This window comes from Nanorana parkeri, unplaced genomic scaffold, assembly GCF_000935625.1.
Source record: "Nanorana parkeri isolate BGI_ZX_2015 unplaced genomic scaffold, ASM93562v1 scaffold1067, whole genome shotgun sequence".
Classification (NCBI taxonomy): domain Eukaryota; kingdom Metazoa; phylum Chordata; class Amphibia; order Anura; family Dicroglossidae; genus Nanorana; species Nanorana parkeri.
In genome coordinates this window covers 281,513-296,435 of record NW_017307335.1, presented here as the reverse complement: position 1 = coordinate 296,435, position 14,923 = coordinate 281,513, and the positions used below count along the sequence as shown (strand labels likewise).

General features: G+C 40.3%; 1 protein-coding gene across 1 annotated transcript in view; it reads left to right on the top strand.

Moving 5' to 3' along the window:
* MTHFD1L (methylenetetrahydrofolate dehydrogenase (NADP+ dependent) 1-like) overlaps positions 1–13,739 on the top strand; it is a 214,954-nt gene extending 201,215 nt beyond the window's left edge. Inside the window, exon 29 of the mRNA XM_018567580.1 lies at positions 13,535–13,739. The gene's annotated coding sequence lies outside the window, so the exon portion shown is untranslated. The remainder of the gene's footprint in view (positions 1–13,534) is intronic.
* Positions 13,740–14,923: the final 1,184 nt, after the last annotated feature.

The window sequence follows — 14,923 nt, the reverse complement described above, 5'->3', positions numbered from 1 at the left end:
GTACCACACAAACGCTTGCTACACAAGCTGAGAGCTATGGGCATAGATGAGGTGGTGTGTACGTGGTTAGAGAACTGGCTACGGGAACGTGTACAGAGGGTATCTGTAAATGGCACCTTTTCAGACTGGGCTAGTGTAATGAGCGGTGTGCCTCAGGGTTCTGTGCTGGGTCCCATATTGTTCAACTTATTTATTAATGACATCGGGGAGGGTGTTAACAGCGATATTTCCGTGTTTGCGGATGACACCAAAATTGGGAGGGGTATAGACATGGACTTAGACATTATAACATTACAGGAGGACCTGGATAAAATAGGGGAGTGGGCATTAATGTGGCAGATGAGGTTTAATGTCGATAAATGCAAAGTAATGCACTTTGGAATTAAAAATAAACAAATGGGTTATACAATTATGGGTATGCCGCTAGTGAAGTCAGAAATGGAGTATAATGTATTGCTGAGATTTGTAGTCTCTCTTCAGCTTTGATTCAGTGGCAGAAATACCAGGGTTGCAGCTGGGACCAGCTCCTCCACCACTGTCCTAAAAGCATTAGTCTGCATTGTTTTAGTAAAACTCATATGAGGCTAAAAAAAGGTATTGGCACATACTTGAGGAAAAGTACTTGAAAAAATTGGTACCCCTACTACTAGTGTACCTTTTTTGCTTTCGGCCAGTTTTATTGCTAAATCCCACTGCAACTTTTTAGCCTGCTTGTATTTGTATTCCATCTCCTTTGTAAAATGTAATTATTAGTAATATTTTCTGTTGGGAGTCTAGTCTCTGCATGGCAGACAGTTTGGTGTTATTGGGTCTCGATTCTTTTTAGCCAAATATGCTAGAAATGGAAACATTTGGGGCAAAAATGTAGCACAATCATTACCTAGCTGTTTCACCAGAACCCAAAGATGATTTTAGGAACTTTAGTTGCATAATATAAGCTGGATGCTGACTTTTAGGGTCACAGGAGTACATTTACTAATGTGCACCTGTGACCAAAAAAGAAGACTAAAGCCCAACAAAGTTTTGGTTTTAGTGCTTTAACTACTGTAAGAAGTACAAAAATTATGTCTCCCTCTTTGTTTTACAACCGAGAACATTAGCTATTAGAGCATGTCCAATATTTGACTGGTGTAGACTCACGAGGGTATCAAGTTCATATCTAGTTCAATATGACATGATGAACCTCTCCAAGTTTCTGTACATAAACTGCTAAATTTGATTGCTATATAGATTACCAACACGATGTGTCCTCTTTCCTTTCTCCATATGAAAGGAGCCGCTATCTTTCCCTTCTGACTCTAAGCATTTCTCACAGGGGTTACACAACAATTCAAACTATTCAGTGGCAAAACACTTTGCAGGGTACATTTGTGTTCACCCCACGTTTAGTGAAGTTTCAGTGACTGTTCAAACCTGTGATCACCATAGAGGGGTATCGTCTCCATATGTAGTAGATATAGTTTCATGAGAGTCAATAATCACAGCTATGCTCAGAAGGATAGACGCCACGCCTAACTCTGAAGCCCAACTAAATGTTCAGTTTAAATCAGCTAAATACATTGTACACGTTTCATTTTAATGCATATGCAAAGTCTTACAGCTTGTTTTCTAAAAATCAGCCGCAGCCTGAGTAGAAGAGGCAGTCCTCTGCTTGTAAGCGGTTAAGAAGGACCCTTACTCTCTATATAGATGCAGTGGTCTTGCTACAGAGTTTCAGCACCCCCCTGTTGAGTCAGAGCTCTCCAATCAGTAGGGAGTATGCACTTTGTTGATTGCAGAGCTATAGGTCTGACACAGCAGGAGGAATGTTGGACCGCTGCTGAGACCACTGCTTACACACGGACAGCAAGGGTCCCTGTCTGCAACAAACTGGCAGGGGTCAGGCTTTGGCTGTCCTCTTTTTTTTTTTTTTTTGGTTTTTAAGGTGAGCTCCATGCAGATATAAAAGGCACAAATGAAAATAGCATCCTTAAACCTCATCTCCGGGCAAAGAAAAAAAAATTGAAGTGCTTCTTTTTTTCTAGGGGACGCAAATCTGTTTTAATTACCTGAGCCTTAGTCCCCTGGTGGTTAACTCTCGCTTCTCCCCCTCCGGCTGATGGAATGTCCCTTAGTGTCGTCATGTCTAATGCAAGTCAATGGGACCTGCATTAGACGTGATAACATCAGCCTAGGGCGCACTGCTACATGGGGAGCAGCCTCGACCACTCAACCCCCCCACCTCCATTTCAAATTGCAAATGCCAATAGCAGGCTGGCTATTGCACCCACCCATTAAGCAGAGGAGAGATACTAAGAGACAGCTCTCCGATCCTCTGCTCAGTTGCTAGTGTTTCGAAAGCCAGTCTGCTATTGGCTATTTCAAATTAAAATAGCCAATAGCAGTCTGGCTATTGTCCCGGCTGCTTACATCCATTTACCACCTGTGGAAGCTAGCTGGCAGGAGAATGGGGGCGCACACGTGGGGGAGGGGGGAGATTGGGGGCTGCAGAGCTGGGGGGTGCACGTAACTGGTCTTGCCTAGGGCGCAAAATAGTCTAGCACCGCCCCTGAGTATGCTGCTTTTCCTTATACTGTCAAGTCACAGGGGGGTAGAGGCTTGTAAGTAAAAGTGAACCAACAGCAGGGAGGGATCAGGTCCTTCCCTTGCCAGACATGGCAGAGCTGTGTAAATCTCAGAATTGGGTGGATAGAAATACAAATATTTTGCGGGTAAAACAGTTCTTGTATATTTCTTCTGTGTAATCAATTGTTTGCCTGGAGTTCAGTTTCAAAGTACTAGAATGCATTTAACTGATTTAAACTAAAATGAAAGTTCAGTGGGGCTTTAACCTCTTCAGGACCGTATGTATGTAGTTGTATGTCCTGGTCTTGAAGTGGTTATACCTGCAGCACCAGCCATGATCTTGGTGTAAATTATTTTAGCAGGCAGAGGGATTTTGAATACAAGTGATCTGGATGGCTGCCAATAAACCCAGAAAGGTTAATTGGAAGCTTCCAGCAGCCACTAAAGTTGTTGGTAATTCTAGCTTGGCGAGGAGTCTCATCAAGCAAAATATCAATTGTCCTTTCAGTAAACTAAATTTAGAGTGTACAAGCAGTTTTTAGATCCAAAACAAATCAGGGAAATTCACAAAAGGGTGAAGGGTTTGGAGAAGACAGAAGAAGGTAACAATCTAGGCCAACATAGCTGATTTGGAAAAATTATCCAATTAAGCTCACTTTCCAGCTCAGCTATGTTGTCCTAGATGGTTCTCTTCTCCTGTCTTCTCCAAACTCTTCACCCTTTTGTGAATAATCCTTTCAAATGCTTGCACAATTCCTGAAACATTTAAAGTATACCCCGACTGTTAGTGTTATCTTCCATCCATTGCTATGGAAACCTGCACACTCGTGATTGGCTCCTAATGCAGTTTTCATGAGCACTGGTTTAGAGAAGCTTTCTGTTGACCTCAGATATCTGTATATAATATATCTTTACACCTCCTATATTATGAAACCACTAAAGGTCCATCAATCTAAAAAAACTAATTTCACGTTTTGGTCCATTCTACAATGAACATGAGATGGTAGCTATTTTGTTCACACATATTGGCTCTCTGAATGTAATTAATTTTCAGACAGGTTATATACAAAAAAACATATGGACAAAGCTTCTAAGTACAAGTGGGAGGTGAACCCTTTCTTACTCAATTGATGGACCTCTGTAGGCATACCTCCTAACTTTCTGAGAATGAGGGGCACCTTCCAGCACAATGTATTTAGGCAATACAGTTATCTGGACCATTAAGAATTTACAAGCCAAAAAGGATTGGTTAAACCCAGAATTGTTTTCTTCACATCATTATGTTGATGGAAACGGGCTGTATACTGCCGTTTTGAAATGGAAAACAAGAACAACTAATGGATAGATTAAAGTTTTAGTGCAAAATAACTCGTTTGGTAGTTAAATAGTACATTTTCATAGATATCTGACCAAAAGGAGGTACAATTGAGGAGGAGGAGGAAATTTGGCTCTGAGCAACAGTGCCTCCAAATAAGAGATAGTAAGGCTGTATGCTTTAGGTTCCCATTAGGCTTTGTATTGAAACAAACTTTTTGTTGCTTTCATTATCTGCTGATATTCCAAATCTGTTTTCTGACTCCAACAAATAGTATAATTGGAAATCCTAAATCATGGCAAGGTGCTTGTGACCTTCTACTTCCAAAATATTAACTTTTTAATTATAGGACTGTGCCTTTGTTATTTCTTGTTTAGTAGGATTTTAATAGGCATGCATGCCTGAGGTTCTTGCAATATAAAACATTTCATCCCACACTCCCATCTGTTATTCTGTCTCAGTACAGTGTAAAGACTTGAAGTATGAAAAAGGCTAAATATTTTTGCCATTGGAAAGCCTTTTTAAACCTCACTGTTTAATTCCACTAATCATTCCCATCTCACTTGGATATACTAACAACGATATTTTCTTTATTTTAATAAAGCTGCTAACTAGAGAAATATAACCTATAACCCTAAGTCAGTTCATGAATTCCTTGTCTCTATTCTTATACAAAAAAAAATCAGCGCTACTATTTTGTTGAGCTTAGTAGTGAGTTGCAGAAATTGCTAGGCTTTCCTTGTTGACCTTGCAGTGGGGCACACTGCAAGGGTCAACTGCTCGTTTTGGTCTAGGGGTGCCAGTAAAGAAAATACACTCAGCGCCTTATCCTCGGTCCTGCCTGACCAGTCCCCAAAGCCTCTTCTCCCCTGGGCTCCAGCAGTCTAAGGACCACGGATGTCATTACGTCTAATACAGGTCAATTGACCTGCATTCAATGTACAAAGGGACATATCACAGCCGGAGCATAGTGGGAGAAAGGTGAGCGGTCACTGCCACAGGAGCAAGGATCAGGTGAATATATCTAATTTATTCCAGCCCCTAGCTGGAGAGCACTTAAACTTGCAGTGCAGTGGTAGCCCCACTGCAGGGGTTAGTTTTATAAAAACCTGCAGTAACTCCTCAATGTCTGTAACTGTATTTGACATTCCGTTATAGTAAATGGGGACATAATTAGAGAAAAAAATATAATGGAGAGAGTCCTAATTCAAGTGTGTTAAGGTGTCTGTTAATCTATGAAAATCAATGCCTGAAAAACTAGGCAAGTTGGAAGATCTTATTTCATTTGCAACGTAGTTGTAATGTCTGTAGGCTAAATCTTTTTTTTTTTTTTTTCCTGTTTAAGCTTTTAATGGTTAAAGTAGAGCTAGGGATGCACAGATACCAGTGCCGATACTTGGCATTTTCATGAGAACTACTGGGCCTGGCGCTCCACCAATGTCCTGAAATCATCAGTCTGTAGTGTTTTAGAAAAACTGTCACATGACACTAAACAAAAATGTATCAGTAATTGTATCTGTGAGTACTTGGACAGGTATTGGGAAAAATGGTATTAGTGCATCCCTAATATGTATATAAAACAAATCATTCATTAAAACAGAGATGCATAAATCCCCGTAGCCAATGCTTCTTAAAAATGACTGAAAACACTGCGCACAGCTCACCCCTATCAGGCAATCCACATTCTGTGCAGGGATGACTCTTCCGGAGTACAGGCTCAAACTGTGGAACCAGCACATGATGATCTTCCAAAGAAATTCAAACTTTATTCCACATGCATCTGTACAAAGCACAACTGCTACACAAAGTGCCCAGCTCACCCCTATCATGCATCCCTGCAATTCACATTTGGTGCACAGATGACTCTCTTCCGGAGTAATAGGCTCAAAAATTATGGAACCAGCAAAGCACAACTAGCAGTTCTGCTTTGTACAGATGCATGTGGAATAGAGTGAATTTCTTTGGAAGATTATCGTGTGCTGGTTCCACAGTTTTTGCTCCTTAATTACAGCTGCCTCCTAACTTTTGAATTTTTCTCTAGTCTAGTCTTGGAGCTGGAAAAGTATATGTACTTGTACCAAGTATGAGACCTTGGGATTTGTGACTAGAAAACATATTTTCTCTGACTTTATGTGGAAAGTGTGCTGGACCAAAACAGATTTTTATTGGGCAACACTCATGTTTATTGGGTAACAAACACACTGGATTTAGTGGAATGCTGATCAGGCAGGTTGAAAAACCTGTCCCAGTTGCTAATGATTTTTGCTTGTACCATTCCCCTCCTCTAGGAAGATAAAGTGCTCCTTTGTCACAGTTGACCGAGGAAAGCCAAACACTGCACCTATGGCTATGGGCTCAATAATGCTGGCCACAGGTATATACAGATGAAACTCGAATAATTAGAATATCGTGCAAAAGTTCATTTATTTCACTAATGCAACTTAAAAGGTGAAACTAATATATGAGATAGACTCATTACATGCAAAGCAAGAAAGTTCAAGCCGTGATTTGTCATAATTGTGATGATTATGGCTTACAGCTTAGAACACTTTGCAAAGCTTTACCTCATTTACTAAGTATACCCAATCACATGCAAGTGAATTTAAACAGAACCGTTTTGCATGCACATGATAAGCACATTAGCACATTTTCATCCCATTTATTAAGCCAAGTGAGAATTCATAATTGCAAAATGAAAATGCTCTACTCCATTAGTCGACCTCATAATGCCATTTTACAACTGCTCAGGGATCAGCCGCTCTACCCATATAAATTATGTCAGGAGTCATGATGCCTATGTGCAAATGGAAGAGGACCCAGTGAGGCCATTTTTCCTGAAGCAAGGCTTTGCAGTGTGTATCAGCCCAGGCTTAATTTATTAAAGGACAACTTGTACCAAAGGTACAATTGTGCTTTTAAAAAAATTGCTATATTTAGCTTTGAAGCAGAACAGAATAATCTGAGTGTTCGAGCGAGTCATTTTACATGCCTATAACATGATGTAGATTACTTACTTGTTAAAAACTAGTCTAGCTGTCTTCAGCAAAATATCAGCCACATAGATGTCTTTGTATCCAAAGGGCCAAAGCCATCTCCCTGGTGCCACCCTTTTTACATGCGATTCCCCTTCCACCTGGAATTAACCCCACATGAAGTGCACTTTTGTTCCTTTCATCACTCTAAAGCCATTCTAGCTATTATTCTTACTAGGGATGCACCGACAGTAGTATTGGTATCAGTGCCGATACCGAGTATTTGGGGGAGTAAGCTGGCTTCCTTGCCAATCAGCCTTGAGCCGGCCAAGCAGACAGCGCAATGCTAATTGGCCAAGAACCATCTTCCCAGCCAATCAGCATGGGTGCCGGTGCTGGAAGGGAAAGTCAGAAGCTGATGTCGATTTTGCATTAAAAGTGGCAAGGAAAACGGCTTTTGCACACAGTAGATTGTGCAAACAGTCTACAGGCTGTGTATATATATATCTATCGATCGATCGATCGATATATATATATATACATATACATACATATACATACTATCGATCGATCGATCGATATATATATATACATACATACACGGAGTGGCCAGATTATTATGACCACCCCATCAGTACTTTGTTGGGCCGCCTCGTGACTCCACAGGATGGCTTCGTTGGGCTACCTCGTGACTCCACGAGATGTTGAAAGGTGATGCAAGGAATCTGACACTGCACTGTTGCCCTTCTGTTGTCTTGTACCAGTCTTGCCACTCTCCGTTCTGCCCTAATATTGACTAGTCGCTGACGGCCACAATTCGCACGTTCGGACCCAGATTTTCGGCTGTTAGTCCAGTCTTTAAACACTTTAACAGCAGCTCTTGAACATTTAACGAATTCTGCTGTTTTGCTGATACTCGCTCCATGGCTCCGAGCGCCAACAATCATCCCACGTTCAAAGGCTGTTAAATCGCGTTGTTTACCCATATCTTCAAAAAAAAATCACTTCTGCTGTCGTGGTAAACAACCTGCTTCCCTATTTATAATGTTCTGGCCCTCTAGCAACTTCAGCGCGAAATTATAGCTAATTTGCCTACAAACGTCAGATGGTCATAATAATCTGGCCATTCAGTGTATATCAATATTATTTATTTATTTAGTGCAAGCAATCCGTATCCACCTTCCATGTTCTTCCCAGTGTTGGAAGCATAGTCAGTATAGATCAACATTTATGAGTGGCACCTACAGTTTTTATACATCAGGCTTATAATCTTACAGTAATATGAGGACAGTCTAATGAATACTTGTTTCCATCGCTTCACATTGAGACTAAAAGCGTCTTCTATACGTAGAATGTAAATTAAAAATTAGGTTCACACTGGCAACCATGTGAAACTTTCAAAGCAGATACAATGAGTAGCAGCTATTCTTCTATTCAGTTATACTACTTATGTAACATTGATAAAGTTCTCATGACTGTGTCACAAGGCGAACAGTGCTGTTTATTCTCCTGATAAGTTAATTGACTTAAACTTTCTTTTTGTGGATCATGTGCTTCTCCTTGTACTCATATCATTAACCTCTTTAGCATTCCACAAATGCTGGTAGATAAATATTGCACTATGGAGGAGCCAGGCATATCATCCACAGGTCATACTAATAAAATGCTGTACCTGAAGGGGAACTTTCTTGTACATTGTTTCTTTTTTTTCTGGTCTGTCCATATTATTTAGATATGATTATGGAAATGTGCTTTATCAAATACAGCCTTCCCAAAACTGTTTTTTCTGTAATGAGAGACTTAGATGGGCCCACTTACTTTTACTTACAGATTCTATTGTTCATTTTGGGTGTCCTGGCCATGATAATTGCTGTCAGACTTTTTCATTATGAGTTTTTACATTCTAAGCATACGTTGTAACATTGACTGTATATTACAATTAGAGCCAGCCTCAAAATATTGAATGTTATAGGATTATGCTGTATACATGGATCTATCATTGGTCCTTCTTACACTAGTGCTTTCATAGTGCTGCCTTGGCCAAAATGAAAATGTGATCACAATTCTACAGACTAACTTTGCCCACAGGAAACTTAAAGTGACACTAAACTCAGAAATTAAACCTTAAAAATGCATTCAAGTACCCTAGCTGTTAACAAACATGTATCTTATTTGTTTATCACTCAGCTGTAGATCTCCAAATCGTCTCTGAATTCATCACAGGAGTGAGCTTGGAGCAGTGGCTACTTTTACAACATGGGACCATGGGGAACAACAGTAGCCACCCTCCAGAAGAAAGGACAGTGTTGGCACCAATTCAGAGATGGTTTGAAGATCTGCAGCCGAGTTATACACAAGCTGCATTTTTGTTAATAGTTAAGATACTTGAAAGCATTTTTAAGATTTAATTCCGGGGTTTAGTGACACTTTAATGCTTATGTAAAACAAAAATGAAATATATTGAAATATATTGCAGCTTGGTGTGTGTATGTTTATTATGTTTTTTTAGTCCAAGTCCAATAATGGCTGTTTACAGTTACTGCAAGGAACCTACTTTATAATTTAGGCAGTGGTGAAGCTTATTTAATCATCATGTAAATTGCAGTAACCCTCAGCAACCAATCAAATTATTTAAATAATGATTACAGATCAGAAAACTAAAATCTGTGTGTTACTGTACTTTGCACTTAAATGAGCACAGTAGCTTCATCAAATTGTAATGTTTAGATCAGAAGCATTTTTTTTTACACCTGAGCTGTACTTTATCTGTTGATTTGTTCATTTTTTGAAACGGTTTACTGTAAAAGGCAAGTGGGAATTTTAACTGATTAGTCTGGCTTGCACTTCACATTGCTGCAGTTTTAAACATATTTGTAACATTAGACTAACTGGTTTTGTTGAACTGAGGAGTTCCCTGTATTCCCAGGTGATCATTGGCCCAGTTTACATATTGTTTTTGTTAAATATTTCCTGGCTTACATAGTGGTCTCTGCACTGGAATCTGACTGCTCTAGCTGTTACGGTGTCTCAGACCTTTCATTAATACACTGGAACATGTACAGTGCTAGGCCAAAAGTTGTCTACTGATTTCTCACATTTTTAGATGCATGTCTAATCCGCTTAACTTAATGCATTGCCTATGTGATTGTTCAAGTAGAATCAGATTTCCATTTAGTGCCTTCCTTGATGAAGTGCATATGTGGTTTACGGTTTTTACAAATATTTCTTGCTGTATTTCTGGGCCACCTACTTCATTTAATTCTGACATAGGGGAAATGCCCAGAGGAAATCCTGAAATTCAAGGGCACGGTTTATTCTGATATAAACTGAGCTGCCTTTGAAAATTCTTTGGACTGCTAGGGAATTGTGTACACAGATGGAAGTTTATTTCACGGATAGCTAAACTTATTTAGGAAAGATCCTTTTGGGTTAGTCCTGAGCTTTCAGTTCTTACAGCAACGTCAGGGTTATAAAAAGCATGGACTCATTTGTTAAACAATATTGCAGCACTCCAGTCAAAACTGAAGCATTGAGGTTCATACAGAAAACACAGATTATGCCTGAAAAATAAACGGAAATACTGAGCAGGTGCACTAGTCCACCATAGTCCCCTTTGCCATTAATATGGCAAGTTTCTTTTGAATACTGAAAGCTTATGAAAGTGATGGTACTAGCACGTTTTCTAAAGCTACCAGTCAGATTCAGATCTGCCTTGGAATATTGGTCAAGCAGAGATGGGGGAAATTAATGCAGCAGAAGCTACAGGAAGCAGATCCTCCAGTGCCTTAGGCCTTCGCCTTTGTGCGGGAACTTTGTGAAATGTGTGTGCAGTGGGTCACAGACTTTTGAATATAGTGAATTGTCTGCCTTTAGCATGGTTTCAGTGTTTTCTGGATAGCACTAGCTGTTTGATGTCACTTGTCCAATTGTTTAACAGCACTGAGACCTGGCAATTGCCTAAACACGCTTTTGGGATATATCTGGGACAATAAAACTGATATCTTTTAAGTTATGGGTTTTAGTGAACAAGTGCTCCCATCATTCTAATTTATTTGGACATTTCCTATTCTGGTAAGCTCACACGGGACAGTTATTTGTAATTACAAAAAAAAGGATGAACGTACCTTTAATTACTTCTTACTACTGGTCAGATGATATACTCCTAATACAATTTTAACTTTTTCTTTAGGGAAAATATTCAGTTTACTGTGGCCTCCATGCCCCTACTATTCAGACGCCTGTGCACGAGCTTAGGCCTCATATGTTAGAAGGGTTTTTCAGCGGGTCAGACACTATACTGCTTATTAGCTATTCTGTGTATCTGCAGATCTAAATATCTGCAGCGCTATTTTTGTTATAACATATTAGTTACTCTGTTAGATAAGCCGGCTAATGTAATAACTGACTTTATTTAGAATTTCACAGTTCCTATTTTTATAGCTAAACTTCAGGAATTAGCCAAAATCTACCCTTGCAGTGAGGCCTCCATGCACTGCAAGGGTTAATTGCCAATTGAGGCTAGGGGGAGGTAAAGAGGATGTTATATTTACCTTACGCCTCACTTTGGCAGATTCCAGCGTGCTCCTCTTTCCCCTCACGCTTTGGGCTCTGGGTGGGCTCTCTGTATTCATGTACAATACAGGTCTTTTATTGCACGTCGAGGGGGCAAGCATGCAACCACAGCTGGGAGCACCTTGGAGAAGGTTTTTTCTGGAATGGTCGCACGGATTCAAGAAGTCTGTCATAGTGGGGAATAAGATGAGTATTACTCCTTAAAAGAGAAGGCCAAACTATACATTAGTAAAGGTACTTCTGTGACCCAAAGTCAGCAGATAGCAGGTTAATGCCCGCTATCAGCTGAAGGGGCGCAGCTGCGCCACAGTCGATTAGGATCCTGGCAGTATTGTCAGGATCTACCCTAGCTGCCTGCTGACAGCTGGCTTTGCCTCCCTGCATGCAGCTGTCCCAGAGCCAGCAATGCTTACCCTATTCTGTGTCTGTAGCAGCAGACAATGCTGGAGAAGATGAGAGAGGAGTGGGAAATCCCTTATGGGGAGCATTGACCGGCAGGTACACAGAGCTGACCGATCAGCAGGCACAAAACTGGTCAGTTCTCTCGGTCTTAGAGATGGCGTGGGACAGGACGTCGGTCTTAAAGGGGTTCTAAACCCTCCGTTTTTTTTAGCCTATATCTACTGCTAGCAAGCAGTAGATATAGGCAAGAAGTTTTAAAAAAAAACGTTTGGACTGGTTTTAAACTTACCTCGTTATCACTGCTCGCTCCCGCGCCGAGAATCAGGAAGTGATCGTACGGCCGCAAGGGATCTTGGGGCGGGCGCATGCGCAGTTCCGATTCTCGGCCGGGAGACGAGCAGAGACGCAAGGTAAGTCTATGGACGCGTGCACCCGCCTGCAGACACCGCTGGATCGGAGAGACAGAGCAGTCAGCACTGGATCGGAGGGACACATCAAAACATGGGGAAAGAAGAGGAAGATCAGAATAAGAGACATCATTTGAGGTAAGTGCTAACATTTAATGTCACTTTAAGTATTGGGGGAGTATGTTTTACTCTCCCCATACTTTTCCTTTAATTCTGAACTTCTAGACTTAAGCAGTTAACCCTTGTAGTGTCGGGGAGCCCCCACTGCTAGGGTAGAGTTTGTCTAATTCCCAGAGTTTATCTTTAACCAGTTGACATCTTCCCATTAGGGAGATTCACCCTCTCTATCTGTCCGGGTTATGGCTGAAAGTAAATCCCATTTTGTTGTGACAATGTTGTGACAATGTTGTGTTGTCACCAGAACAGGAATCAATGGGGGGGCTGGCGAAAAAACGAGCACATATAGACGATCGGCGGGATATGGAGCCGCCGATCGTCTATATGTGAAACACCCGGTAACGGGTGTTTGCATTGGTCGGGTCTTTTCTGCCCGTGCGTGCACGCAAGGGGGCGCGCGCGAGCAGAAAAAAAATGCCTTCTGGCAACAGCAACCCGCCAATGCTGCAGTGCCGTCCGTCCGTTTTTTTACAACGGGCGGACGGCAAGTGGTTAAACTAGTTTCCTGCTTTTCCATTATACCAGGTTTTTTGTTTTTTTTTAAATCCCAGTGTTTGGTGTTATATTCTAATTGATCCAAGGTTTATGAACCATAAGCATATGTTACTTATAAAGCAAAATCAATATAAATCAAAATTATCAAATTAAATATAACCTTTCTGGTCATATGTTTGGGTCTTATGGAATTATTTCCTAATCATGGAAAATACTTACACCACAGTATGAAATAAGATACCGTATAAGATAGAATGTGCATGACATGACAATTGTGTTTTTAATGTCAAATTTGGCTAAAAACCTGCTGGAAAGCTGAATAGCATAAACTGTACCTTTTAGGAACAATGCAGGAAGCCATGAATTAGCATACTAATTCATAACATTTGAGAATTGGAATGTTCAATCTGAATAAACATGTACAGATATTATATAATGTGCCTTTAGGACTTTAAGTGCATATTCTATTTACCTTAAGTTTTTGTTCCCTCCTGATCTGTTCCTGCTATGCTTTGCATCAGCCACACAATTGATCTACTGTCTGCTCATGTTGAATTAATGGCATGTTTCTAAAGCCTGCTGTTAAGCAAAATATTAAAATGGATATCTACTTTCTTTTCCATCCCCAGAATTCTGTACTGCCTGTGCCTGGAATCTGTGTGAATCCCAAGAATGCTTACTACTTCATTTTTTCTCTCAGCCAACTGGACCCACTGAGAAACCGCAGCAGCTTTACATTCACATCCAATCTTTCCAAGAACTGAAACGTTAAACATGAAGCTACTGCGACAAAGGATAACTGGTTTACTTATAGATCACTACTTGAAGTATAAGACTTACCTCCCAGAGAAAGCCAGCAAGGTTTATTCTTCATGGACTTTACTCTTGAAATGACATGTTACATGCTTGATGCTGCCATTTTATACTATCACGTCATTGTACTTAATGGCTTATAAATCTGTATTCATAAGTTTAATATAGGTAATCTGTTTTGCAGTAAAAAAGATGTGTGTGTGTTTTTATTGGCTGTTACAAAGCAAACATTTGAAACCACAGGTACATATGCGAAGATATACAGCATGATAACATCATTGTACATGACCAGGGAAAGTCTTGTGAGGAACCCTTATTTTAGTGCATGTCATGCCAAAACCCTTTTCCCCATTTTTGTATACAGAGGAAGATTAGAACTGTCATTTCTTTACCGCTCTCTGAGGCTACACTGGAAATATTTACCCTCACTTCCTGTCCTGCTGGTAATGGTTTTACCATACAGGAAGAAAAGAAAAATCTGCAACAGGGACCCAGACAAAATAACAAATCTGATAAGGTCCTAGCCCTCCTCTACTCTACTTAGGAGAATATTTTTTATTTCTGTATGTGTTACTGCTGGGGAATTCCCCTAACTTCTTGTCTGGTGAGAGATTGTCAGCAGGCCAGGAACTCTGCCTAACAAAGCCCTGGATAGCCGTAAACACCTAACAAGTATTGTAACTCTTATCCATTCTGTCCAAAACTAGAAATACCGTTTTGTCAGAGTATATACTTAAATCAGAAAGAAGTGCACTATATATGTCACTCTGCTTCACTTTTTGTGTCATTGGTACACAATATGTGCTTACAGCTCTTTTCCTAGGAATGCTTGGAGGTTTACATACAGCTGTGGCTCATATAGTTCTACTACAGAATGAGACATATTAAGATCCTGTGTATTTTGTTTACTCGTGTAACTTTGGAATCAATTTAAAAACAGCTTTTGCATTAGGATAGATAAATGATCACTTAATTATGCCTACTGTGATATGTGATGACATAAAATTGTTGTGCCCAACACTAGACCTAACACATGTCTGTGCAACTAAAGTATTCTAACTATCCTCACTATCATACTTTAAAATTTCCCATCGTTAAGCAGAAAATGTGGCAGCTTGGGCACCATCTAACCTCCTGTAACTGTCTGCACTACCTATGTTTTAGGTGGTAAGCTGGTGTCTTATCTGCAATCACAATTTTGGGCT